The sequence below is a fragment of the Leopardus geoffroyi genome, chromosome E3 (genome assembly GCF_018350155.1).
Source record: "Leopardus geoffroyi isolate Oge1 chromosome E3, O.geoffroyi_Oge1_pat1.0, whole genome shotgun sequence".
NCBI classification, from domain to species: domain Eukaryota; kingdom Metazoa; phylum Chordata; class Mammalia; order Carnivora; family Felidae; genus Leopardus; species Leopardus geoffroyi.
Window position 1 is genome coordinate 8,340,229 of NC_059340.1, and position 27,921 is coordinate 8,368,149.

Genomic DNA, 27,921 nt, shown 5'->3' on the forward strand with positions numbered 1-27,921 from the left:
CTCTTGCCCGAAGCCACCTCCCTGCGGACCAGACCCCACAGGCCAGGCTGGGTACACATTTCACCTTTGCCCCCTGCTCGGCCTGCCCGTCCCACCCTCCACCCACACCTGATGGAACAGCTTTCCGTGCATATCAGGGCACTGACCAATGGGAGGTGGGAGGAGGGCGGGGGAGAGTATGTGTGCTGGGGACAGTCTGGAAGCTTCTCAGAGAAAGCAGAACCTCAGCCGGTAAGGGCTGGGCAATGAAGGGGCCTGATGCCAACAGAGGGGTGGACCCCCAAGGAGAGATCTGACGTGCACCCAGGCCACACCACAGGCCCCAGGGTCTGAATCAGGGCACTCTTGGGCTCTTTAAGATCAAATATCTTTTGGGGACGCCTGGGTGGCTCAGTCAGTTAAACATCTGACTCTTGGTTTGGGCTCAGGTCACGATCTCATGGTTTTGTGAGTTCGAGCCCCGCACGGGGGCTCTGGGCTGGCAGCACTCTCTCCCTCTCTCTCTGTCGCTCCCCCACCTGTGCTGTCTCTGTCTCTCTCAAAATAAATAAACTTCAGGGGCATCTGGGTGGCTCAGTTGGTTAAGCGTCTGAATTCGGCTCAAGTCGTGATCTCACGGTTCGTGGGCTCGAGCCCCACGTCAGGCTCTGTGCTGACAGCTCAGAGCCTGGAGCCTGCTTGGGATTCTGTGTCCCCCTCCCTGCTCACGCTGTCTCTTTCCCTCTGTGTCTAAAATAAATAAATATTTAAATAAAGAAATAAATAAATAAACTTAAAAAATAAAAAAAATATTAAAAAAGATCAAATACCTTTTGTATCCCCCAACATCTGAGGGGAAAGGATCACGTGGCCCAGCTAAGGGCTGAAGGGAACAGGGTCTGGGGTCACTGTGTCACTTCTCAGGGGATAAAGACTCCTCGCCTGGGTAAGGGGGGTTGCAATACCTTCCTCAGAGGTATGAACATGAAGAATTGAGATGAAAGTCCTAGAAACGGCAGGCCGGGCCCTCCGGTGCCCGTGCGAATGACGGCAGTGTGGTCATTCACACACAGGAAGGCCTGTAGAAACTTCCAGACTGGTGTTTTCTGGCACTGGAATGATCTCTCCCAGGAGGCCTGCTCCGGCCCGGGGAAAACCCCCCCGCCCCCCTTGCTCCCAGTGGGGCTGTTAGGTCCTTCCAGTTGGTGGGCACAGAAAAAAGCGTCCAGGAAACGTGCTCAGAGGAAAACGCAGTTCTTCCTTAAATATGTGTGTCTACCCCCAGGCCCCAGCAGGACCTCCAGGAGCAGCGTGGCCCCCGCCCCCCGCTTCAGCCCGGACCCAACCTCTCTCCAAGATTCTCTGCCCCCCTCTGTGCCCACCCACCCCCCAAATTTAAAAAAAAAAAAAGAAAGAAAGAAGAAAGAAAAAAATGGAGAAGTTAATTTGCTAAAATGGAAGGGAGCGCACTCACTGATTACATTTTTCCCCAAAGGAAACTTGAGTTAATTTGGCCGGTGACTCATATGCCAGGCTGCCAGTTACAACACACAACCCCAGACAGCACTCCTCACCGGGCCCAGCTGGCACCCGCCCTCCCCGCTCACCGCTGCGGGCCCCAGGGTCCCTCCTCCGAGAGGCAGGGGTCGGGCGGGCACCGTGCCCGCCGGGTACGGGGCTCTTGGTGGTACTTCCGGACGCAAAGGGCACACGCGTGCACGCACACGCACGTCCACGCGGAAACACACGCATCTACGCTCGCACCAGGCACCGTGCGCGGGGCACACGCATACACGCGCGTGCACGCTCGGGACGCCGCGAGAATACTCAGTAAATCGTTCGGTAGTCAGTTCTCCAAATGCTGGGGAAAATCCAATGAGAGGGCCTCAGTACTAAGTCGTTCGTATTTTTCCCAGCCTCTTAAAGCTTCTAGGGAGCAGAGAGAGGGGGCAGGCAGGTGCTCATGTGAGCCCTGTGAACTTTGGGTGGAAATTCCCAGCCGGGCCCCCCAAGCGTGGAGGTGCCCACTGGGCTTCTTCATCTCCTCGGGGGTGAGGGGCACGTGGGGACCCCACCCCACCACCGATACTGTTCACAAGGCCACCTTTCTAATGAAAGTGACACCCAGCTCAGGCAGGAGCCCCCAAGGCAGGCCTTAGAGTCAAAAGACCTATTTACGCCCCGTGTGACTTTGAGCCAGGCACCCATTCTGAGCCTCGGGTTTTTTTTTTCTAGAAAACATCTTCATCCTCCAGTTGGACAGCAATGTGAACGTACTTAATAACGCCGAACTGTATGCTTCAAGTGTTAAGATGGTAAACTTTATGTTTTGTGTGTTTTAACACAATTTCTTTCTTTTTTTTTTTTTCAACGTTTATTTATTTTTGAGACAGAGAGAGACAGAGCATGAGCAGGGGAGGGTCAGAGAGAGGGAGACGCAGAATCTGAAACAGGCTCCAGGCTCCGAGCGGTCAGCACAGAGCCCGACGCGGGGCTTGAACTCACTGACTGCGAGATCATGACCTGAGCCGAAGTCGGCCACCCAACCGACTGAGCCACCCAGGCGCCCCTAACACAATTTCTTAAACTGAAAAACAAAAGGGAAAAAGAAAGGCTTAAGCTTTCTCATTCCTCTTTCCCCCTTGCGACTGGCTGGGGTGTAGAAATGATGGCAGGCACTCAGGCAGCCTTTTTGGACTCACAGATGGAAGTCACCTGTTGAGCATGGCCGGTGACAGTCGGATGCAAGGACAATGGTTCCTAGGACCCTGCCAGGTAAACCTTGGGCTGCTTGTGTGAGAGAAGTCAACTTCTATGTTCCTTTTAAAAGCATATATGCTCATACTTGAGGAAACTTAAAACCATTTGGAGGGGTCGATTGGGACAAGGATGAGAGACAGTTCCTAGGACCCTTCCCCCAGTTATCCCCAGCAAGGGAACACGGCGCAGGGTTCTGGATCCTGGCCCAACCCACCGCCAACTTCTGCGTGACCTCAGATCAGCTTCTTCCCTAAGCCTCAGTTTCCCTACTTGTCTTTTGACACTAATATTATGAGTCTCGGTTTTTTCAAATCTGTTAATGAGAGGCCCAAGCAGGGAAATCACTGGGCAAAGGCCTGGGAGCCCCTAGACCAGAGCCCAGGGGCAGCCAGGAAGAACAAGAGGCCCGGACGAGGAGCCACAGTCCCACAGGCCAACCCCCTGCCACGAAGGTACTGATGGTCAGAGCTTTCTGGAGCCGACGCCCTCCTCCCAGATGAGGAAGCAGAGGCAAAGGCACCCCCCTCCCCCACCGCGGCCAGTTCAGGACCCTGTGTGGCCTCTGTTAGGCCCACCCTAGGTCTCCCTGGGGCCCCGGGGGGCGGGAGCCAGCCAATCTCTTAGAGGAAGACAGGAGGACCCTAGAAGCCAGTGCCAGCCCTCGGGGCGCGGGAGGAGGAGGAAGAAGTCAGAGAAGGAAACGCTGGGAAGCAGGACGGGTGGAAAACACATTTGCTGGTTTCCCGGGAGAGCCTCTTGCCTCCTGGGGGACACTGGGAGCCGTTATCAGAGCCAAGGACAGAGATGCCTGTCCCCGGATAAGCTCCAAGAAAACCCCTCCCTGTGGGCCCACACGGTGTGGCGGGCGGGCAGACAGCGCTCAGAGAGGCAAGACCGCACTCCCAGACTCCCGCCCGGAATTCAGAGCCAAAGGCTCGAGCACCACACAAAGTCCACCCGTGACACCACAGTCAGGGAACAGCAGCCAGGGCACACCCGGCCCCACCATGCCCGACCATGCCCTCGATATCTGTCGGTGCTCCTGCCTGTGGGCATCGACACAGCTGGTTCAAATCCTCCCTGTGTCACTTAGAAGCAGAGGGACCTTGGGCAAGGAGGTTTTCTAACTTCCCTGAGGTTCGGCCCCTGCTTCTGTAAGGAGATACCCACACTGGGGGCTGAGCTAATGGCCCTCGGCCAGGGGGAGCCCCCTCCCCCTCCACCGTGGACATCTGGGGCCTGATCACTCCTGGGAAGGGCATTACCAAAGGACAAACAATGTCGGTCAGATTTGTGGCCGTCACCCTCCAATTTCCTCGAGCATTACTGTTTCATGCGCTGACACAGCCCCTTCCTCTCCAGGAGACAGAGACTCCGAGAGTGGCCAGAAAACAAACAGGCACAGTAACTACCTTGGTCTGAGAGTCCTCACTGAGCGGGAGTCTCCTCCAAACCTCCTCATTCGGGGTTTAGAGCATCAGGTTCTGGTCTCTTCCAGGCGGAAGAAACATCCTTGTCCTCGCGCACCTGACTTTTAAAATCATTTCTATTTTTCTTAAGTTTGTTTATTTATTTGAGAGAGACAGAGAGTGAATGGGGGAGGGACAGAGACAGAGAGAGAGAGAGATTGAGAATCCCGAGCAGGCTCCATGCTGCCAGCACAGAGCCAGACATGGGGCTCGAACCCACAAATCATGAGATCGGGACCTGGGCCGAAACCAAGAATCGGCAGCCTAATCGACTGAGCCACCCAGGCGCCCCAACACCTGGCTTTTTAAAGCAGACACCAAAGGGCTTCTGGACGTCCTCATATTTTCCACCTGAATGTCCTTGCACAGGGCTCTCGGGCTGAGGCTGTAAAGCTGGGTGGCCTCCACGTCCAGCTTTAAGGAGCAATTTCCCTCAGCGGCTGACACTGGGCCTGTAGGCTGGGGCTGGGGCTGAGGCGTGGGGCTGGCGTGGGGACAGAAGGGGCCCCACCTGGGAGAGGTTTCCACGCACGTCCCCCCGGGGACACGGGAGGGCATGAACTGGCCCAGGAAGGGGTGCGGGGCACAGAGGACAGGCTGTCCCCAAACGCACAGCCAAAGGGGCGGCTCTGCCCAGTGTTTCGCTCACAAACACTCACACACAGACACACAGAGACATCCAATCGCACACCGGCACGGATACACTCATGCAGACGTGCATTCATACACTCGCACAGGCGCACACACAGAAACACAGACCCCACCGCCACACGAACGCCCCCAACGTCGGAAAGCAGGTCCCACTGAGGTTCCGTAGTGATGGGTTCCCACTCGGTCCTGGGCTCCTGGACCATGGACACCTGCACGTTTCTTCCTGCCTGCCTTGCTGGACTTGTTCCTTCTCCCGCCTCCTCTTGGTGCTCCCTGATGCTGAGGCTGAGGAGGGGGCAAACAGAGACTAGGGTCAAGGTCAAAGCCTGGTGTGCCCGGCTGCTTCCCTCCAGGCTCTGCCCCCACTCCTTCAGCCCTTTAGGTGTCGGGTGTCACCGCCTGCTCCTCTGGGCCTGATTGCCCGGGAACTCGGGGACCCAGCCCGTGGGCACGGACGAGGTCGTGCCGCCGCTTCCCCCGAGCGCCGCTAGGTGGCGCCGCGCTAACGAGGATCGGGATGGACGGGCTGGTCGGCAGAGTAAGGGGCGGAGAGTCTAGGTGCCCCCCTCTCACGCGGCTGCTCACACCCCGGTCCCCGTGGCCCCCCAGACCCCGACCCACGCTCCCTGCCGGCCCCAGGCTCAGGCTGGGGCTCAGGACATACCCCCTCGGGGCCCCCTCCACCACCCCCACCCGTAGCCCCACTTCCCCCCTGGGCAACTCCTTTGGTCCTCCCCCGCACAGACTCCACAAGGAGCCTCTGCTTCTGGGGCACAGTGCAGAGGTGAATAGATAGGAAACGCGATGATACCCTCCCCCTACCATTCAGTTTGCCCTTCATATCTCCCCGGGATCCCCTGAGCTCTGCCTTTGCCCGGTCAGTTGCCAAGTGTTCGCGCCCCTGGCACCCTCACCACAGCACAGGCTGCAGCCCAGAGCATCTAATGAACAGCAGCCGGCGCCCCACCCCTGCGCCCCCAGAAAAGGAAGGCCGTGTTCTCCCCCTTGGCACATTTGGCCCAACCCCCACTTCCAGAATGGAGAGAGACACAAGGCGGCCTCAGGACACCCGCATTCACCAGACTTCTGGCCTCCGTGCCTGTCCTGTGGGTCTACCCCACCCCTGTCACCAGCCCTGTAGGCTCCTGGGACAGGGAAATCCTGTTCAATCAGAGCGGCCTGGCACAGGAAGGGGGAACACAGTAAGTGCTCAATAAATGCTTGTTAACTCGATTCGTGCGAGGAAGAGACAGGGCGCTAACAACACGTATGGACCCCACGCCATGCCAGGGACCGTGAAAGCGGCTTCTCTACCGTATTCTCCCAACAATTCTGTGTGCTTTACAGACATCAAGGCAGCCGGGGCCCAGAGAGCCCGAGGTCACACAGGGGCCAGTGATAGCCAGGGTCGCCACGCTCCAGGGTGCCCCAGACCCTCGCTGTGATGAGCCCCTCTTTCCCTGCCTGAGACTAACCCCCCGAGGTGTAGCGACTGGGCCAGTCTCGGACTTCCTGACTCTGCTCCACCTCGGTTCCTCTGAGGCCAGCCTTTGCAGAGGCCGATCCTCCTGCCAAGAAAGATGTCTTTCCAGTCTCATCCTTTAGGGCCCACCCTGGCATCACCTCCTGCGGGAAGCCTTCCATGACTACTCCTTAAGTGGAGGCTTCAGTGGACCCTCCCTGGGAGGGTGTCCTTAGCTTAGCACCTCACTTGGTCCGTTGCCCAGACACATGTGGACTTAGCCAGCTGTCGGGGCCACACCACCCCCATGGTGCTGTTCCATGGGGGGACCTACACCTCATACCAAACCCAGTCTACAAAGAAGCTTTTAATGTTTATTGTTTTGAGAGAGAGAGACACACACACACACACACACACACACAGATTCAGAAGCAGGCTCCAGGAGCCGAGCTGTCAGCACAGAGCCTGACGCGGGGCTCGAACTCACGGACCGCGAGATCATGACCTGAGCTGAAGTCGGCCGCTTAACCGACTGAGTCACCCAGGCGCCCCCACAAAGCAGCTCTTAGAAGGGCCGTTAGGGTACGTCATGGACTGAATGCGTCCCTCCAAAATTCACACACCGAAGCCCCAATCCCCAATGCGACGGTGTTAGGAGGCGGGGCCCGTGAGGGTGGGGCCCCCGCAGTGAGATCAGTGTCCTTATAAGAAGGGGGAGAGAGACCCGAGCGCTTTCCCCGGGACGTGAAGACACAGCCAGACGGTGGCTGCCTGCGGGACCGTAAGTGGCTCTCACAGAGACAGCCAAATCTGCCAACACTTAAACTTGCACTTCCCAGTCTCCAGAAAACTGTGAGAAAAAAAAAATTGTCTGTCGTCTAAGCCGCCCGGTCTGTGGTATTCGTTCTGGTAGGCCAAGCTCAGACAGGATAGATGATGAAACCCAGGCCCGGAGGGGCCAGGTGGCCGACACGGTCACACAGCAAACCAGAGCGGAGGCTAGACGCAAACCAAGGTCTGGTCACACACTTCGTGAGAAGAAAACGTACATGTATAAGGAAAAAGGGAGTCCCCAGAGGGATGAATTTAAAACACACGCGTCCACTCACTCAAGGGGCCAGACATGGTGACGTTGTGGAATGCAGCTGGGAGGGAGTGACTCACAGCCAGAAGTGCCCGCTGCTGGGTCCTGGGCCTCGTCACCACATGCCATCTGTCATGGCCCGGCTTGTGTAGCTGAGAAAGCCGCACCTCCGGTCCCCAGGGCTGGTGGCTCTGACGGCCCGCGGTGGGCTGGGCTGACTCGGGCCAGGCCCACCGGCCTCGATCCTCTCTCTGGGGGTCTCAGGCCGAGTCATCGGGCGCCGTGGACGTTCCGGAGAGTGCCCCCGGCATGGCATCACGGAGCCAGCCTTTGGCTGGGGGCGTTGGAAGCCTGGGTCCCGGCCCCGCTCCGCCCCTGCCCCTGCGTAGCTTTGGGGGTCTTCTTTGGGTTTCATCAATCCGAGGATGGGCTCTGAGTGGCCGTGTGCCGGGGGCGTCTCACACGGCTCTAGAGAGAGTGGGTGCCTCCCGGCCTTGGCGGGGGATTCGCACCATGGCAGGTAGCAAACGTCACTGCTTGCTGCTTCCTCCCTCCCACCCTCCCTCCCTCCTTCCTTCCCTCCCTCCCTCCTTCCTTCCTTCCTTCCCTTTTTTTTTTTTATGTTTTTTTTGTTTGTTTGAAAGAGAGAAAGTGTGAGGGGGGGAAGAGGCAGAGAGAGAAAGAGAGGGAGAGAGAGAATCCCAAGCACGCAGGGCTCAAACTTATGGAACTATGAGATCACGACATGAGCCGAAGTCAGACACGTAACCGAATGAGCCAGCCACCCAGGCGCCCGTCTCTATTTCTACGTCTTTTAAAAAAAATTTTTTTTTTAACGTTTATTTTTGAGACAGAGAGAGACAGAGCGTGAACAGGGGAGGGGCAGAGAGAGAGAGGGAGACACAGAATCCGAAGCAGGCTCCAGGCTCTGAGCGGTCAGCACAGAGCCCGACGCGGGGCTCGAACTCACGGACCGCGAGATCGTGACCTGAGTCAAAGTCAGAGGCCCAACCGACCGAGCCACCCAAGCGCCCCTCTACGTCTTTTTAGAGCCAGCTGTCCATCTTTGTCCTTCAGGGTCCGGGGGAGTGGCACCTTCCTCCCCCTGGGGAACAGGCGGGCTCGGGAAGCAAGCTGGCCCCTCCCAGCAGCAGACGTGGCCCCACCGGGCCACACAGAGGAAGGCCACACTGTCTGTTCTATCACTTCCTTGATTTCTTCCTTCCCTTACACGAGCGCAGAGAACCGTCCTGATCCCCCCATCCTACCTGACGCGTGCCTCAAGCATTCTGGTCCCGGAGTGTCCCTGGAGGAGACGATATTTTAACAGAGTCACCTCTGGGCCTCGTGGAGACCCATCAATAACAGAAGGAAGTGGTTTCTGGGGTTCAATGCAGGGGAGACACAGCAGCAAACCCAAGCCACGGAGAATCTCCTCATACCGTCCCTGGCGCCGGCAGAACTGATCCATCAGGGAGATGGGCAGGCAGGACCCTCACGAATTCAGGCAGCAGCAGTGTGGAGTTGGCCTAATTGGGACATGGGCTCAGCTGACGCTGGCCTTCGAACATTCTAGAAAAAAAAAACATCTTTCTTAAGCTATACTCAGGATCGCAATGGTGATGCTTAACCTACTTACGGAATGTGATCTCTTTCACTGCGTGAATTCAGACACACCAAAACTGATATCGTATACCTCGCGAAACCCTTTGGTCCACTTTCCCTCTTTGCTTGGCCTCCTAGGACCTTAGGAGTCCAGCTGTCCGGCCCAGCAAGTGGCCCTCGGGCCATGCGGTAATCAGAACAACATCACTGGTTGAACTGATTATTTACTGGCTGATTTGTCATGTATTGAGGGTCCCATATCAGTCACTGTGTGGGCTGCTTTTCAGGTTTCTTCTCGTTGAATCCTTACAACAACCCAAGGCTCTCTATTACCCCCATTTTAGAGATGAGGAAATGGAGGCCACAGGTTATGGACCTGGGATTCCGACCAGACCTGCAACCTTCTTCCTCTTGCTTCTTTCCCCCTGGGGCCCCCCAGAACCCCCCTGACCCCATTGCCTGTGTCACCATATACCTCACGAAACTCTTTGCCAGACAAGGTAAATACAGCTAACTGACCAGATACATTTTTTCTTAATTTTTAATGTTTATTTTACTTTTGAGAGCGAGCGACAGAGAGCAAGCAGGAGAGGGGCAGAGAGAGAGGGAGACACAGAATCGGAAGCAGGCTGCAGGCTCCGAGCTGTCAGCATAGAGCCCGATGAGGAGCTCGAACCCACGAACCGTGAGATCATGACCTGAGCCAAAGTCTGATGCTTAACCGACTGAGCCCCCCAGGCGCCCCGAGATAAATTTAAAATGACCTCCCCCACCCGCCCCCAGGGCCGAGCCAGCACCCCCATCCAAAAGTGTGTGTCTCAAGGCCCAGGTGACTTTATTTCCTGGAAGCTCCAGGCTTCTCATGCAAACAAACCCCAGGCCGGTCTGCCCTCCAGTTCTGGACGTGGCCCAACATTGCAGGGGAAGAGGCTTGGGACCAAGCTGGGATCTTCCCACCCCCAGCCATCCATGGCTCACCCATGTCTCGGGGAGAGGGGGTCTTAGAGGTTGGTCGATGGGGCCAGAAGGACACGGTGGTCCTGGATGAGGAGTTGCCGTGGGCCCCCAGAGCTGGGAGCTGGCCCCGGCTGCCCCCTGCCACAGATGTGGGCCCCCAGGTCGGGCCCCGGAATCCCCAGCCCTGCTCTTTGCAGCATTCAGGGCATCAGCCTCCCCCAGCACCGCACCGAGGCTCCCCAAAGAGTAGCCACCAAGCCCCTTCCCCTCAGAGCTGCCCCGGGGCCCCCCGGGACCTGGGACCAAGGCTGTTGGGTCTCAGAGAGGATTTGTGACCCCACCTGCCTGCCTCTTACTCGGCCTGGCCCCCCCTCCCCAGGATGAGAGGCAGTAGGAGAAGAGAAACCTCCATTCCTCCTTTGTGCTGACAGACAGACAGACAGACAGACAGACAGACAGACTGACTCGTGTCTGTCACAACAAGGTGGCGGGTTTCCCAGGGTCCCCTCCACCGTGGTGATGAGGATGGGGTGTGGCCTCCAGGGGTGCAGAACACAGGCAGGGCACGGGGGTCACCGGTTGCCACCCTGGGCCACCCAGCCGTCCCCCCACGGGACCCCGCTGGCTGGTGAACTCTCCGTGGCTCCCGGAGAGCCACTGCCCTCACCTTCCCGAAGGGCGCCTCGCGGGGCCGAGAGGTGGGGAAAGAGTGGAGCATTATTGTGCACTTTTTCTTAAGTCTGTGATAAGCTCCTTCTATTAGACTATAGATCTCGTCACATAAAATAGATTTGTGGACTCACAGCCGGGGAGAGCCACGTTCCCGAGCCGTGGAAATGGCTCATTTTTCCCCTCTTCCTTGAGTAACTGATGGTCATGAATTTTTCACCCAAATGTCGCCACTAAAGATGTCACCAGCCTCCCTCCCCTGGAGATTTTATGATCTGGCTCTAATGGGGTGGGGGTGGGGGGCACCAGCGGAAGGGGGCTGTGTGCTGGGGCCAGAAAGGGAACTGGGGGTGTAGGGGAGTAGGGGGCCGAGGGCCAGAGGCTGGGGTCCCCATTCCAGCCGGCAACAGAGCCGGGCTTACCGAGCGGTCGCCGTGTGGCCGACCCGCCACCGTGTCTCATCTGACAACAGCCCGGTGAGGGGGGTGGCGGGTGGGCTGGGACCCAGAGAAGGCTGAGAAACTTGCCTAAGGTCACAAAGCTTCTTAAAGCCACAGAACCACAGGCAAACCCAGCTCCCGAAGAGCCCCAGAGCCTGGGCTACTGGGGGCCGTGTTTCACTGCCCCCGTCACAGACTCAGGACCTGGGCTGGGTCGCCCCCTTTCCCCCATCCTGGCGAAGGATCTTGACAAGCAAGCAGCACAACCTATGGGGCAGCAGGGCTGAGAGGTAAGGCATGTGCTTGCATCCGCCCTAGATGGAGGCGTGAACTCGCCAGCAAGGGTCACGGTCAAAGTCACGGTCCAGAGGGAAACAGCCTCTCCATCCTCAGGGCTAAACGCTGAGAAACTCAGATGCTCCTTGAGACACAAGGTGTGTTTTCCTTTTGGGTGGCATCCCTACCTGTCCAGGGAGAGGGGACAGAACTGGGACTGAAGCACGCACCGTCTCCCTCGCTCGTGGGGGCAGGGGACGTAGGCTCCCCGTCGCCAATGCCCGTGGCACCAGAAGGGATGGGACCACGGCCCTCTACCCTCTGGGGAGGGCTGGGTTGCCGGATCGAAGGAGAAGGGTCTGGGAAACGGAAGGAGAGAGCCGAGTGCGGGGACGGAGAATGTCCTTGGGTTACCGCCCCCCAAAAGTTGAGGTCAGTGGAGTTGGCTCCCCTTAGATCGTGCAAGGGGAAGAGAGGGTTGGATGAGGGCCCACTCCCTGGTCCTCCTCCCTGAGCCACGTGGTCAGAGTTCAATTATGAAGGTCCCTCCATCACAGCACAGCTTGGATTCCAGAGACTGCCACCAAGCAGGAGAGACCAGGAGAGGGGTTTCAACAGGGGGACAGGGTGGGGGTCCAGCAGAGAAAGAGCTGAAGTTGCCCTGCCCCGGCTAACTATGCGGAATCCTTGCCATCCCGGCCATGTTGAGCCAGCAGGACCCTCGGACTGGGAGATGACGTCTCAGCTGTCAGGCGTCGGGTAAGTAGAAGGTTCTCGGCTTCCACCCCTGTTGTCCCCGCCCCAGCTCTGCAGGGCCGGAAGAGGGGAGCCCTGTGTGCCTGGGGGTGGGGGGGGCCGCTGAAAGCTGGAGTAAAGGAAACAAGTCTTCAAAGCAACCACCAGAGCCTTTCAGGGCTGGAAAGGACAGAATAGCATCCAATGCTTGCGTCTTTTCACGGCCTCCCAGGCAGGGAAAACACCGGCCCTCGCATTCACCCTACCAGTGACGGGGAACTCACCACCTCCTAAGTCCAGTCGGTCCCATCTGCTTACAGCTCTGGCTGGAGAATGAGATGGAATCAGCCCCTCAGGGTCTCCTCAGAGCCATTCTTCTGGGGACTGACGGGGACCCCTCGGGGCCCTGCAGACAGCGGTCATCCAGCGACGCAACGGCACCATATACAAGAAGGCCAGCTTCACGGTTCCCGGAGCACCTTCACGACCGCTGTCTACACAACACACGGGCCTTTGAGGCAGGAAGCCCAGGCCCGGGTCACTGTTCAGTCTTTCAGATGAGGACCTCGGGCCACATGTGGAGGCGGCGCAGGAGGGGTCTGGAGGAGCGAGGCTCTGTCCCCCCCACTGCATCTCTGTGCCCCGTCCCCGCCACTGTCTTCTGGCCCCAGCCTCAGGGCACCTGCTCAGAACCCGGCTCCGTGCAGTCTCGGCTCCCGCTGTGAGTCTAGCCCTGGCCCTGCCCTAAGCCCTCCAGTCACACTCTGCCAGAATCCAGGCCACGGGCTGGGGAACCAGGGTTAGCTGAGGAGGCCCCCGGAGCCCCGGTTCCAGTCCCCTGGCCCTCCCCCACCTCACGTCAGCTTCCTCCTCTGGAAGATGAAGGAAGCCCCCCCCCAATCTGCATCCATCTGTGGCTCATCGGTACCCACTGTAACAGCCCTTTGAGACTCGTTGCCCATGAAATTGCCGGGGCCTGGCATTCAGGGTTGACGGGGGGGGCATGTCAGCCAGGCCCAGGGAGCCATGGTGAGGTGTCCAGGAAGGAGCGATGATGGCCCTTCAGCTCTCCCAGACGAGGGTCCGGGACAAGTGGGGGTCTGGGCCCTCAGCCACTCTGCAGAGCCCTCTTCCAAGGGTGAGGGGGCCCATGGCCGCCAGGAGGCAAGGCTGAGGGGTGGGGCCAATGGGAGGAGGAGAGAAATCCAGCGCGGAACGCCTAGAAGGAACTAGAAAATGCCCACGGACTGATTGACACTTTACAAGACTCACACCCTTTGCACGTGGTGCTCGGACTGCAGCCAGATGATTGCCCTATAAATGAGTAAGGAGCATGTTGACGGATTCACGACCAGGAGGACTCGAGCCTGAGACGAGTAAACAGGTGATTACAGTGCAGCCCAGTAGCTCGAATGGGCGCCTGGAGAGGAGAGCTCACTCAGGTGCAGGCCGGGCAAGTTGCTAACTCTGCCCCGGGGGGCAAGGAGATGGCCGGGAAGACTTCCTGGAAGAGGGGACACCTCGGTTTATAGGCATCAGCTAGCGGCACTTAGACCGCACTAGTCCTAATGGCAGAGCTCGGCTGACACCTTGAGGTGGGTCCGTTGTGTGGAGTAGAAAGCGGCCGGGTCCGTCGCCAAGGGAAGAGGGGTGGGGGCAAGCTCAGAATCACTTTGAAGCTTTAGAGAGTCATCTTGGAAATACACGTGAAAGTTGCATTCTGCTCCACAGTCTAGCCTTCGTTCTCAGAGAAAAACAGGGTTTAAAAAATTGTTTTTAATGTTTACTTATTTATTGATTTGTGGTGAGAGAGACAGAGACAGAGCGTGAGCAGGGGAGGGACAGAGAGAGACACACAGAACCCGAAGCAGGCTCCGGGCTCCCAGCTGTCAGCACAGAGCCGACGTGGGGCTCAAACTCACAAGCTGGATGCTTAACCGACTGACCCACCCAGGTGCCCCGGAAAACACGTTTTCAAATTGCTTACCACATTCATGAGTAGATGGATCAATGGGACAGAAAGAAAGCCTAGAAGTACACCCCCAAACACTGGAAGTGAGGGCGGGACGAAGGCGGCTAAGAAGGGAGGCAAAGACGGGAGTTTCAAGCCATGGTGTTGGCACAACAAGGAAGCCATCTGGTGACCAATCCGGCTGGATCTCAGCCTCACCAGAGAGCCCCCGGGACAAACTCCAAAGAGATCTGAGATTTAGATGTAGAAATTGAAATCCTCAGACAATCAGAGGAAAACGTGATTGACTCCCTTTACAACCGTGGCACGCGGAAAGTCTTCCAACAATGACTTTTGAAATTCAGAAGCTGGAAAGGATCATCAGTTAAATGACTAATAACAGGGGGCGCCTGGGTGGCTCAGTCGGCTCAGGCCATGACCTCACGGTTTGTGGGTTCGAGTCCCACGTTGGGATCTGTGCTGACAGCCCGGAGCCTGGAGCCTGCTTCAGATTCTGTGTCTCCCTCTCTCTCTCTGACCCTCCCCCGTTCATGCTCTCTCTCTGTCTCAAAAATAAATAAACGTTAAAAAAATTTTTTTTAAAATGACTAATAATAGATAAAGACACACAAGCGGCCTTTAAACATTGGAAAAGATAGCCCACCTCGTTCCCATTAAGAGAAATATGAAGAAAAACCATACCAAGGATCCCATTTCTTACCTATCAGGCAAATATCCAAAGCGCGACGACACAGCCTCTCGGTAAGGCTGTCGCACTGGGAACCAGGCGCTCTCCTAGGTCACTATGAATGCAAGACGATACGACCCTGATAAAAGATGATTTAGGCATTTTTATCATAGATGCAGATGGGTTGACCCCTGAGCCGACGATCCCACTGCTTGGGAATTCAATCCACAGGTACACGTTGAGCACGTGAGAAACGCGTGTGTATGCACAACCCAAGGGTCTACGTGAAAGGAGAAGCGAATTAAAGCATGCTACAGCCACGAGTGGACCTCGTGAGGGGGAGGAGGAGGAGGGGGAGGAGGAAGAAGGAGGAGGCAGCTTTGCATAAGCAGAAGTCTCCCGTGTGTACCATTAGGTAAAACACAAGAAGTCGAACAGCATATATGTATGCAAACACCCACCACTTGATGCATTTACGTAGAAATACCCGGAGGAGACACAAGAGATCCTAAGGGTTTCTCTAGGGAGCAGGGGGTTGGGAAGCGGGGACGTGGAGGGAAATGTGACTTGCATTCCCAGAAATAAAACTTGCCAGGTGAACACCGATGTTTATCAGGTACCTGGCGGTCTGTTTAGCCCTAGACACCAAGTCCTAGATCCACAGGAATCTGTCCCTCTCCATTTGGGGAGAAAGAGCTGTAGGCAGTGGGGAGGGTCCTAGGCGGGGTAGGCACGTGTGGGCAAGAAAGCCCACAACCCTGTGACCAGGGCTTGGGATCAACGGACATCCCTGCAGGGCAAGGGGACCTGTGGCCGGAGCCCTGGGGGCAGCTCTGGGTCAAGAAGGGGCCTCCTCGGGGCCCCAAGCTGTCACAACCCCGCATGCCCAATGTCCAAGCTCCCTGGAAGCAGCTTAGCGTGGGCTCCCGGCTTCTGTGCAGACTGCTTTCTGCTAAGGAGGATTCTGATTCGGGGAGAGGGGCCACATCAGCGAGCTCAGTAAGCCCACGGCGGCCGGTCTCTGAGCCCAGGGCCTGTCAGCCGTCGTGATGGTAGGTGGCTGAGCAGCTCTGATACTCAGCGGGGGGACCTGGTGGGTGTCCCTCTCCTCTCTCTCAAAATGACTTCTCGCCAGCCGCGGACAAGGGTTAGATAGGGAAGAAGGGAATCCTAGATGGCTCTCCATGCCCCACCTCCTTCAGGAAGTCTTCCTGGATTCATCGAGATGGTAGGACATCTTTTCAGAGGCCCTCTGCTGGGCCACAACCTGTCCAGGGCTAGGACCCTTGACCCTGACGGCACACGGTCACCATCCCATGACCCTCTCTTCAGCCCTGGCACGTCAGGCCCCCCGGCCCGGAGCGCGCAGCCCCTCACCGTCGGGCCCCAGCATGGGTGGGGCTCTGTCCAGAGAAACACACCATCAAGAGCGCTCTGCAAACTTTAAAGGGCTGTGCATCAATCGTGTCTCCCTGGGGGCGGGAGGGAGGCAGAGGGGGAGGTGCTTCCCCCACCACGGGCCTGAGTTTTACTGCCCCACTAAATGCCGTGTTCGCTTGCACCCCGCCCGGCGGCTTGTACACACCTGTACACGGAAGACTGTAATTTCTCTGCATGAATCACAGGCAGGATCACACCCAAGTTACCGGCACTCCGCTCCTTGGGGCGGGCTGGCCAGGCAGTCGCCTTTGTCTTCCAATTATGCCGTGTTTTATTGCTCTTTTAACTGTCGCAGAAACACCCAAAGAGGCAGGGTCTGGAAGGCAATTAATGACATATGGAATAGCCATGCAAAACCACTGGGTGCGGGGCCCAAAGGAAGCGCTGTGTCTGGACACGGCACCGGACCTCTGGGTGGGTGCGGGGTGGCGGCTGGTACACGTGCTTCCCCATCCCGCAGGCCTGCATTCAAACCTTGCCTCTGGTGCTAACCCGCTGTGTGACCCCGGACAAGGAACTTCACCTCTCTGAGCCCGCGTTTGCTTTCCTATAGAACGGCACCACTCCCAGTGGGGTGGATAATTGAGCTGACGGCAGACATTCCATCAATGCTGAGTCCTGCAAAGGCCCTCCTACGGTTTAGTTTTACAAGCATCTTTCCTGTCCCTCCAACTCTGTCAATGTCTACCGTGCACACAGTAGGCACACAGGGCTGCGGAAAGAGCCCGCGTTTTGGAGGCCACTTTTCATCCATTCCGTAAGTATTAACCAAATACCTTGACGCGCCAGGTGCTGGGGATCTGGAGACCCAGGCCCTGCCCTTGAGGGGCTCACAGTCCAGCCAGGGAGGAGACTCAGAGTAATAACAGGGGAGACAAGGCAGGTGGCAAGCCCCACGATCAAGGGAAGCCCAAGGGGGCTCTGCCCTCCCTCCCGAGCAGGCCCCAGACAGGCCAGAGGGCTCAGAAGCAACCCCAGGGTGATGCATGCCTGACTCTGTGCCCTGGAGGAAGAGTCAGAGTGAGCCAGAAAAGGAGTGTAGTGTTTCACACAGGAAAACAACATGTGCAAAGGTCCTGAGGCAAAACACCGCCGGAGCCGAAAGGGAAGGATGGGGAGAGCCGAGGCCTGAAGAGCCCCTGAGGTGAGATCCAAAAGGGCCTTTTCAGCCCGGCGAAGGCCTTTGAGGTTTGAGTTCAATCTAGAGGGCACCAGGAGCCCTGCAAAGGATTTGAAAGTCTTCTGGTGCTATGGCATATCAAGGGCGAGGCCGAATGTGAATTTTGAGGCCAAAGGTGGAGGCAGAGGCAGTGCAGAGGCCAGGGCAGCGATCCAGGCAAAAGACAGACGGGGCTTGAATCCCTCCTCAGCCACTTACCGGCCTCGGGTAAGGGATCTCCTGCTCCTGACCACGGTTCCTCGTTCCTAAATCTCAGCAGTGCCGCCTAGTTCCCAAGGTGGCAAGATTTAACAGGGACAAAAAGAGGGACTCAGCCACACGGAGAGAAATAAAGAAATGGAGAGAAAGGGTACTTCTTCCAGGCACCAGAATGCCACTCGACCCTGCAGAAGGAAAGAAGGAAACAGAAAAGTGGTCAGTGAACCAACGACCCGGCAATGCTCGTTGCAAGTAAGATCCGCCAATGGATGATGTTAACATTGATGGACAAAAGGTTTGAGAGAAATGGGAGCTGCCTGGCCTCAAAGTATCACTCCCCAGATATTTATTTGCTCACGACGGGGGAAGGACGGTAACTTTATAAGGAGACACCTGGCCGGCACGCTGTGGCCAAGCGATGGAGGCTAACGTGACAAGGCATCGGGCCACGAGGCACCGAGAAGGACACACGACTGTTTTTGTGGCATGCCCGCTAAAACGCGTCACCTCACTCCAATCGGGAGAACACTCAGGACAAACCCAGACTGAGGCAAATTCAACAGAATAACTGATCGGGACTCTCCCAGAGCGTCAAGGCTGTAAAGATGAAGACAGATCAAGGAACTGCTAGCAACTGGAGGAGAAATGACAGCTGAAAAGCAACGTGGGGTCCTGGCTAGGGTCTGGGGCCCGCAAGGGGTCAGCAGCGGCCAGTCACGTGACGCTGGAGCGAGATCTGCGGTTTACTTACTCACGTAGGATTGTGCCAATGCTAATGTCCTGCTCTGGGTCATCGTACTGCAGTCGTATAAGGCGCTCACGTTAGGGGAAGCCGGCTGAAAGATACATAGGAACTCTACCTGTTTTTTGTAAGTTTTCCGTGTTAAGCCTGCAATGAGCTTAAAATAAACAGTTTCGTTGGTTTTTGTGTTTTGTTTTGTTTTTGTATGTTTTTTAAAGGACCATCTCAGTGGTTCTTAACCTTGGAAACACAAGTTGAATCACTTAGAGGAGGCCCAGGCCCCTCCTCAGACCAGCTGGATCAGCATCTCCGGGGGAGGAACCGAGGGCAGGAATAGTTTACAAGCCTCCGGGATGCCATTTACAGCGCCGGGGGAAGGGTGGGCTGTCTGCAGAGGAAGGGTGGGCCATCTGCAATCGCTTGGCCCCTCGCAGGCCTTCAGTAAATCATCATCTACCCACATCAATGTGTTAAGGTTATCACCTGACACCTTCGTGCATTCAACAAGTGTTATTGAATACCTACTATGTGCAAGACACGGCAAGGGTGCAGTGATGGACAAGAGAGACAAGATCCCCATGGATCCTCATGGATCCCCTCATGGGGGAGACAAACCATAAAAAAGGGAGATCATTACACATGACGGGGACTCTAAAGGAAGTAAGTAGACAGAGCAGAAAGCAACCGGAGAGGTGGGAGCTCCCATTTGATGGAGTAGTTCAGGAGGGCATCCCGGAGGAGGTAACAGTTAAACTAGAATGATGGGAAGGACAGAAACAGGAGAAGAGGAGCACTTGCTACAAAGAGAACAGCAGGTGCCAGAGCCCTGAGGCAGCCCCGAAGCTGGAGGGAGGGGGGAGCACTGGAGAGGGAGTCACCACCGACAAGGTGTCTGGATTTCATTCTTGGCGCAATGGAGAGACTTCAGTAAGGGTTGGAGCAGGTTCGGTCGGGTGGGAGGACCATCTTTGATCTGGTTTAGGATATTAAAAGATCTCTAGAAAGCAAAAAGATCACTCTAGCTGCCAGGTGGAGACTGAATTGTCGGGAGGCTCCTCACTCTGGGAGAGAGATGACGGTGGCTTGGACTCAGGGAGGTGACAACAGAGGAGATGCCAACCCACTGAAACAGGCCCCTTGGCCGCCCAGCCCCCACCAGCCCCGAGGCCGGGTAGCAGAATCAAATCGCCCTTGCGCGTTCAGCCTACTGTTTGAGCCCTATTGCCCCCCAGCCAGAGCCATCGTGGCCACAAGGTCCCCTCCTGTAGAGGCACCCACACACCTAAACGGACCACATTTGACACTCGCCCCGTAAGCACGTGTTCTCAGAGTCCCTAATACTGATGGGGAAACTCAAGCTCAGAGAGGCAAAGGCATTCACTCACCACACAACAAGTGAAATCCAGGACTGTTCCACCGCCCTGGGCTGGGTCCCCGATTCAGGCCCACCTCCTTCCTCTGAGCCAGGAGGGTGAGAGGACTTGTTGGCAGAAAGCTGCCCGGTGGTCTTGACGAACAGGAGCAGGACTGAGAGCCCAAGCTAGGCTGGGTCCACACAGCCTGAAGGTGGCAGCACGTTCATCTCCGGGGTGCCCAGGGCCTCAGCCGAGAGAAGCCAGGCTCCCAGGAAAGCCGTTCTTACTAAAGTGTGAATGACTGATAGTTAGCCCTTTCCTGAAAGGGGACGCACAATGGGTTCCAGAAGCAGGAGGAACAGGAAGGTACTAAAGATACAAACTTTGTCCCCTCCCATTTGTACCCTCTTGGCAGCTGTAGCCCCTCGGGGCTCAGTTATTAGCCGCAAACTCCTCCACTTAATTCCCCCAAATGAACAACAGATGTAGGAGCTCAGGCTCTCGTCACCGCCCCCTACTAATGCTTGCGGTCCCCTCCACAGTTGGTGGCTGTCCCTCCTCGGGCTGGGACGCCTCCAGTGACAGGGCCTTATGCTTATCAAGGGATCTTACGCTATTTGACATCTCCCAGAAAGTGCTTTCCTATAGGTGTGCGCCCTACAGGTGGGTATAAAGCAAACACAGGTGGATCAACCGGTTTCCCTTTTATAGATAAAGAAACTGAGGCACGGAGAGGTGAAGGATTATCCAACGTCATGGGGCAAGAATGGAGCCAGGATGCAAACCCAGGCAGGGGGGCGGGGGCTGATTCTAGAAACTTCTCTAGCAGGTGGTGGCCTGGTCAGCTTGCCCCACTCTTAGCTCCCCTTCTGGCTAAAGTGTGGTCTCCGGAAGGCCACTGCCGGCCGGGCTGGGGCGGGAGGCGATGGCATGACAGGGGCACAAGCCAGATTCGATACGAGGCTTCGTCTTTCCCTGGCGGGGAGCAGGGGGTGTCTCAGGACGTCACTTCACCTCTCTGAGCTGCACCCTGAGCAAATAGAGCCCACAGGCCCGGCTCCCCCTGGGCCCCGACAGACACTCCCTCCCCAGACCGTCCCAGCAGGCAAAGCATATGCTGGGTTCTCCGTGGTGATCATGGGACTCCGGGATGAAGGGACAGCGGAGGCCAGCCTCCCGCCCTCCTCCTCCTCCGGGAGGCCCCACCTGCCCCTCTGCCCGTTCCCACACTCCTCCACGGCTGAACCAGCCCCTGCCGTGCTCTCCCGAGGCCTCCAAGCCCCCAGCCCCGTCCTCCCACCCAGGCCCCAGCCGCCTCCATCCAGCTCCCCCACCCCCACCCCCCGCCTCGCTCCAAAAGGCTGCAGACGCTTCTGAGGGCTGGAACATCTGGCTAATGACGGAGAAAGTGCTGAGGCGACAGGTTATTTCAACAGTGTCATCATCCGTTGGGTATTTCAACACTCGGTGCTTGTGCAAGAGACATAATGGGACCTGTCATAAACTCACGCTGTCTCAAAGCTCAGGCACGTCGTGGCGGGGCTGACGGGGAGCTGTTGGGGTTTAGCAATTGGTGCTGTCTTGGGGCCTGCAGCCTCCTTAGGGTTATTTTGGCTCCACCGTGGAAGGCCCTGGAGAGAAATCTCAAGGTGTCAGAGAAAACCCAAAGCAATTACCTCTTGGGGTAATTAGATGGTGGCAGAGATAGATAGCCCGCCTTCCTGCCTTCCCTCCCGCCTGCCCGGGAGAGGGAGAGGGGAGGACCAGCCGGCCCCATCCCGCGGGGCCGGCCCCCACCTAGGCCGGCCCCGTGCGGGAAGGAGGCCGCAGATGACCTCATGGCAGCAGCAGCTGTGAATCACGGCCCCGACCGCGTTCCCACTTCCCTGGGGGTGGGCAAGCGTGTGGGTCCTCAGAGCTCTGGCTCAACACCCAGGCTGGCCACCCTCCCATCATGGCGGCTTCTCCAAAGGCTGTGGGGGAGGCTTCAGGAACCCGTTGGCCTCCCCTCCGTAGATCTCGAACTGGAAATCCTCGATTCAGCTTAGCCCCCATCCAAGATTTCATCTGAACCCCAACCACCCCGTGGGGAGGCCGAGGGGAGAGTGGAAGGTAGCGTAGGGCCAGCCGCCAACAGGGAGGTGTCGTCTAGAGGAGAGAGCAGTCGCCAAGCACACGGGGAGGCCAGCGGTTGGGAGCGATGCTGGGCACGTCCGAGCTGAGAACCAACCTCCCCACCTTCCCCTCCATGCCCAACACCCCCCCCCCCCACCCACACACACACCACACACATTTACAAAACATCCTGGGACAGAGGGTTCTGGCTGGTGGCGGGGGCAGCGGGGGGGGGGAAGCAAGAAGCGAGCAGACAGTTCCAGGGGAGGGTCCAGGAAGGCGGGAGGCACTGAGCACGACCAGGAAGCTGACAGCGGCCGGACGGGGACGATGGCCAGCATGAGCGAGCAGAGGAAAAGGCAGAGGAGGTATGGGCCCAAGGACATTTTCGAGTAGACGCATCGGGACTGGGTCCCACGCTGGGAGGACAGGGACAAGGAGCAGGTCCCTCTCAGAAACAGGCCTCACGGGTGAGGAGAGGCTCAAGGGAAACTCTGGGGTCTTTGCGGGAGTCGGCCCTTCCGGGACCCCAGCTGGTCCCATGTCCCCCTCAGCAGGGACGCTGAGCCTCTGCTCTGGTCGGACTTTCTGCAGCCAGTTGGAGACTCTCCCGAAGGGACGCGTGGATCAGGAAAATGGTTTTCTGTGGTTCTTGGCCCCCTGCTCCAGGACTCAAACTCCTTCCTGATCCCCGCTGATCCCACGTCCTCTTTCTCCAGATTCACCCTCCTCGCTCTGGCTTCTCATGGCCTCTCGGGGTCACCAGGGAGGCCCTTCGCAGGGCCCCAGGCCCACAACAGTCCTCCACACGGCCCACTCCTGTCCCCCCACCGTTCAGCCCACGCTCGCCCCCTGCCGGGCCCCCTCTCGGGCCGGGCTCCTCTGCTGCAGGCAAGTCCCCTCCCTGCGCCCCAAGCCTCCGTCCCCACCCAGCTTCTCCACAGGAAGTGCACCCGCCGTGCCTCAACCAGGCATTCGCTGCCTGTCCTGGGGCAGAGACCTGTCAGCAGGACTGTCACTTCCCCTCTGCCAGAGGCTGCTTTCCAAGTGTTGTCTGTCGACACACCCTCACACACACAAAGTCTAGGTAGGGGGAACGGTTTCCTCTGACTGGTGCCAGGGTCTCAGTTGGTGCTCGCACCTGCCCTCCGTGGCAGGCACCACGAGCGTCCCATTTTACAGATGAGGGGACCCGCTGCTATGAGGCAGGGCCCGCCCCAGCCACCCTCTTGCTTCCTTCCCAGTCCCTGCCCTCCCCCACACCCCGGCCTGGCTTCCTCCCAGGCACCTGCCCGCCGTCCGGTGTCTCAGACCAGCCTTGCCCCAAACGAAGCGGGACAGGACCCTGGCCTTGGGGCTGGCAGACACGTGGCTGTCCCAGCTCCATCATCTTGGGGGAAGTTATTGACCATCCCTGGGCTTCTGTTCCCACCCCTGCCAAAGGGACAGCGGCCTCCAGCTTCTCTGGGTAAGAGACGGCAACACGGCACAATGGAGAGCCGCCACTGAGGCAGGCTGGCTGCGGGGGTGGGTTTCTAGCGCTGCCTCTTGGAGCTGGGCCCCCTCACTGCTCTGGGCCCGTGTCTTCTCGTGAGTCAATGGGATCTAACAGTGTTTCTCCCTCTCATTCAGCCCCGGGCAGGTGCCACCAGGGTACTGTGTGATGTTTGCAGTCAAGGTTCAGTCTGGCTCTAGAACTTTGTATAGTTCTTTGACAGACCATCTTCCCAGGGGACAGCTTCAGCAGCGCTGAGGCTGGACCACCAACCCCTTCGCCCAAAACAGGTCTGTGTAGAGGTCCCTGTAAGGCCACAGCTGCAAACCCACCCGGAAATGGGCCCGTACTGGAGTTGCTGGAGTCCAGCCAAGGAAGCTCCGTGGGGGGCTCCAGACCCCTGAGGCTGGGCGGTGACTCGGGAGGCACCAGGAGCCCCTGCCACCCTCCCTCCCGGTGGAGGCAGACCAGCTGGGACAGGCACGTTCACGCTGTGTCTCTCACTCGCTCCCCCCCGGCCCATCTCCTTCTCCCCGTCCCATGGACGCCTCGCCAGGAAGACCTCTCTGCACCGGATACAGCCCTCCCAGCGAAAGGCACACTCGCGGGATCGGAGGCTGATTCACGGGACAGGATGACCAAATACGAAGCGAGCTGAACGCACCGGGAACCCAGGCTGGGGAGCAGAGAAGGCGAACCACAAGGGGCGGGACGGGGGCGCCCGGGGACAGCCACGTTCCCTCCCGCCTGCGGCCTGCCAGGCCCACGCCAGGCCCAGAGGGCCCTGATCCCCCGGCCCCCCGGGAGCTACGCCCAGCCCGAGGAGAGGCCCGTCCCCGTCACGATGGGTCCCTCCGAGCGTGGCCCGTCCGCTGTGCCGCCCCGGGAGCGGAGCGGCCTCCTGCCTCCCCCACGGCTCTGCCGGATGGCACCGGCTCCGGCTGCATCTGCCTGTTTACATTACCCCAACGGAAAGCAGCTTTGTTTATGGAAAAGAGCTATTTCGGTGCCACGTTTCTCTCCACTCCTCTGACTCGCAGGAGTGGCTGTTCTCCGGAGGCGCGGAGGGGAGCCGTCTCCACGTCCCCGGGAAGGTGCTCGGGGGCTCCCACAGGTGGAGCGGGCCACGGGGCCATCTCTGGCCACCAGGGCTCTCGGAAGAGGATGACGTCCCCCCAGGAGAGGGACCCTAGCGAGTCCCGCCCGCTGGTGAGCCGGTGACCCCGGACCCTGTCCTCTCAGTGGACCCCACCCGCCCTGGGCTCATCGACCAGGCCCTCTCCTCCCCCAGCCAGGCGAGTCCTGTTATCCGCACTACCCGGATGAGAGCGGAGACCGCAGAGGTGAAGCGGGATCTCCCAATGTCACAAAGCTGGTGAGACCCAGGGATTTCGCCACCGTGCCGCCCCGGGATGGAGATGCTGTGCGTGTCTAATGGAGGGGGCATCGGGTGGAAGTCCATGGTGATAACTATTTCAATAAAAAGCCACAGCCAACGCTTCGTTCCAGGCTCGGGAAACGACCAACAAAGCGGGAGCAGGACTAAGTAAGTTCGACGACGTGCGTGCTTCTCCAGAGAGAGGCCGCCATTTTCCAGATGGGAACCCCGAAGCTTGGAAGGGGTAGGAGGAAACAAGTCATGGCATCCCACCTAGAACAAACGAGAGAGGGGTTCCCCGGGCCCCGTGCACCTGCCTCCCCGCGCAGGAGAAGAAGGAGGCAGAGGGTTCTCCGGAATGTTCGCCGCAGCTCCGGGTAGAGTGCCCTGCACGCCCTCCCTTGACTCCGCACACTTCCTCCGTGGAATTTGCGATTTCCGGGGTGCACACATTGCCTGGACCGCCAAGGCAGGTCAACAGCTGTCACCATGACAGCAAGGAGAAAGGAAAAGGGAGGCTGACCGAGGTGGAGCGCCCCCTAGAGAGACTGCAACACAACTTCAGGACTAATTCCCCTGCCCCCGGAGGGGGTGGGGGGGAGCTTACATAGGGGCAAGGGTGGGGCCACCCGGGGCCCCCATGCTGGGGATGGCGATAAAGGTGTGCTTAGAGAAGAGCTTAAAACATCTTGTAGCTTTGTGCAGGGTTTCCTGTAGGCCTTTGGGACTCCTGGCCTGCAGCCCCTGGTGTCTAGAACCTTCTATGTGGCTAGAGTGGTGATGTGGGCCCGGGGGGGGGGGGGGGGGGGAGCTGTTCTGGAACAAAGCTGTCAGCTCTAAGCCCCGAGGAGGCTCAGTTTCCCTCGGGGTGTTTTGCCCTAGGCTCTCTCTGCTCTGCCCTGCCCGCCACACGCATGCAAAGCCACACAGGAAACTTTCAGACCCTCAGGGGAGGGACACATAGAGCCACGTGGCCTTGTTCCCTAGGCAGACAGGTGCCCGCTTCACAAAGGTACCTAAAAACCACCCACGCCGCCCTGGATGCCTTCACTCCACCCTCTCAGGTTAGTCCCCTGAGGGATAGCGATTACAACACGAGGTGACCCCCCCCAACAGGGGGGAAGCGGGAAGGGGAAGCGCTCCGCTCAGCTCCTTGAGGGGCAGGCAGGGCTCTCCTGGATGGACCTCACGAGGTCACTGTGACTGAGTCAGCACCCAGGCCCCTTCTTGAGTGTCTCCCTCAGAGCTGTCCCCAGAAGGGGAAAATGTGGCCACTTGACCTAATGGCCTCTCGGCCTGGGTGTTCTCCCCGGAGCTGATTTCTTCACGGCTGTTAACGGGAACGTCCAACTCGAAGCGGGCCTGTCTTGCTCCCGTGGAAAGCGCCGTGGCTGGCTGACCGTGGTGGTTTATAAACGACAGCCTCAGCCTCGGCCCTCCCTGCCTCCCTCGTGAATCACCACGCTTGCTGGGGTGGGGGTGGGGTGGGGGGTCGGGGAGGGGTGGGTCCCCCGGGGAGGGTCGGTCACTGGTCCCGGTCACATCCCACCGGTCCGGGCCTGGACCCGAGGACCCCTCACAGCTGGGCAGGGCCTTCACAGTTTACAGAGAGCTCTCCCTTGTCTCATCTCCCTTCACCCTTTGAGCTGGGACACCAAAACACCTAGAAAACACAGCGCCTGGACCTGCCCCCCGCGTTCTCTTCCTTAGCCCACAAGCATTGCCCCACAGCCCACTCTGTGCCCGGGGCTGGCGGTAGAGGTCTGGGGGTGGGGGTGGACCCAGACCTGCCCCGCCCCTGCCCCTGCCCCTGCCCCCGCCGCCGGCCTCAGCCCTGCCTTCCAGCCCCGCGTGCATCAGGGGGATCCTCCAATCCCGCCCCTGGCCCACCCAGATCCAACAGTGCGCCCCCAACCCCGCCGCCCAGATGGTCAAGGGATTCCTCAGCCTCCACTGGAGGCCCTCCCCCTCTCCCCTCCTGCTTCACGACTGCACAGCCTCTTTGCTTTGGCCTGAGGGACTCAATCCCCTCTTACTGACAGCGGCCGACGTGCGGCCAGCGCACGGTTTCCTGTCCGCCCGGGCTGTACTAAGCTGCAGACCGGTCCCTGTGCACACCGTGCCCCCCTTCCAGGCCCCGGCCTGGAGTTTCACGCTCCCGGAGCCCACCAGCCAGCCGCATCTGAGTCCACAGGCGCGTCAATGCCCAGCGCCGATTCTACCCTCCCAGAAGTCACCCCACAGTGAAGGCGACGGCCGCCCGGATCGCAGCTGGCATCACGGGTGCAGGCCTGCTACCTCTGTCCCCCCATCAGACGGTGAGCTCCTGGGGCGGGGGTAGGGGGCACGCAGTGAAGGGTGTGGCTCAGCACAGGCCCCCCCCCCCCCCGCCCAGAACACGGGAATGCCATTGGCCGAATGAATGAGCAAAAAGACGAAAGAAGAGGAAGCAGAGGGGCCTGGGGGGCCTTGGGGTACCCTCAGATGGAGCTGGGGCCCTCCCCAAGCACAGCCCTCACCCTCTGCTTCGGAGAACACCGGCACATCATTTCTTTGCCTGCCCAGCACCTCTGGCCGCATCTCCTCCACCTGGGGAATCGCCTCCTTTCCGTCTTTCATCTTCCGGCCAGCCCCCTTCAGCCTCCCTTGCAGCTAGAGTTACATCATGTGACCTGGGCTCCACCATCACAAGCCTGCCAGACTCAGGATGGGCAGGGACGACCCAGGAGGCAGGTGCTGCGGTGTAGAATCTACTCTGGCGGGCAGGAGGCAGTGCTGAGACTCGTGCGGGGTGCCCAGGGGGGACCAGCTGGCGTGAGCTCCCTGCAGCGGTTCCTGCCATGGGTTTGGGGGCCCCCACTCCTGGCTCTGCACAGTCTTTCTCAGAGAGGCTGTGCTATGGGGTATCCTTGAATAAACTCCTTGTCTACTCAACCTGGCCAGAGTTGATTGAGTTGATTTCTGTGTCTGAAATCATAGACCCCGACCTGTTCATCTCACGGTGATGAACGCGCCCCAGGAAGCCTTGGCAGGTCCCAGTTTAGAGAAGTATTTGTGTGTGAGTAAGACGTCAGGCCTTGTGTGGGGCAGCAGGCTGGGGGAGGCGGGGGGGCAGGGGGAACCAGAGGTGCCCACGCACCAAAGCGGGGACCCTGAGAAGAGGCTGCTTTGCATCCTGAGGTTGGCTCCACCGCTGTGGGGGGCGGCTCTCACCGCTGTGTCTTTGCCCCTGCTCAGGCCTCTGCCTATCCACACCCCCAACCACTTCCGATAACTCCTTATCATCCTGAGA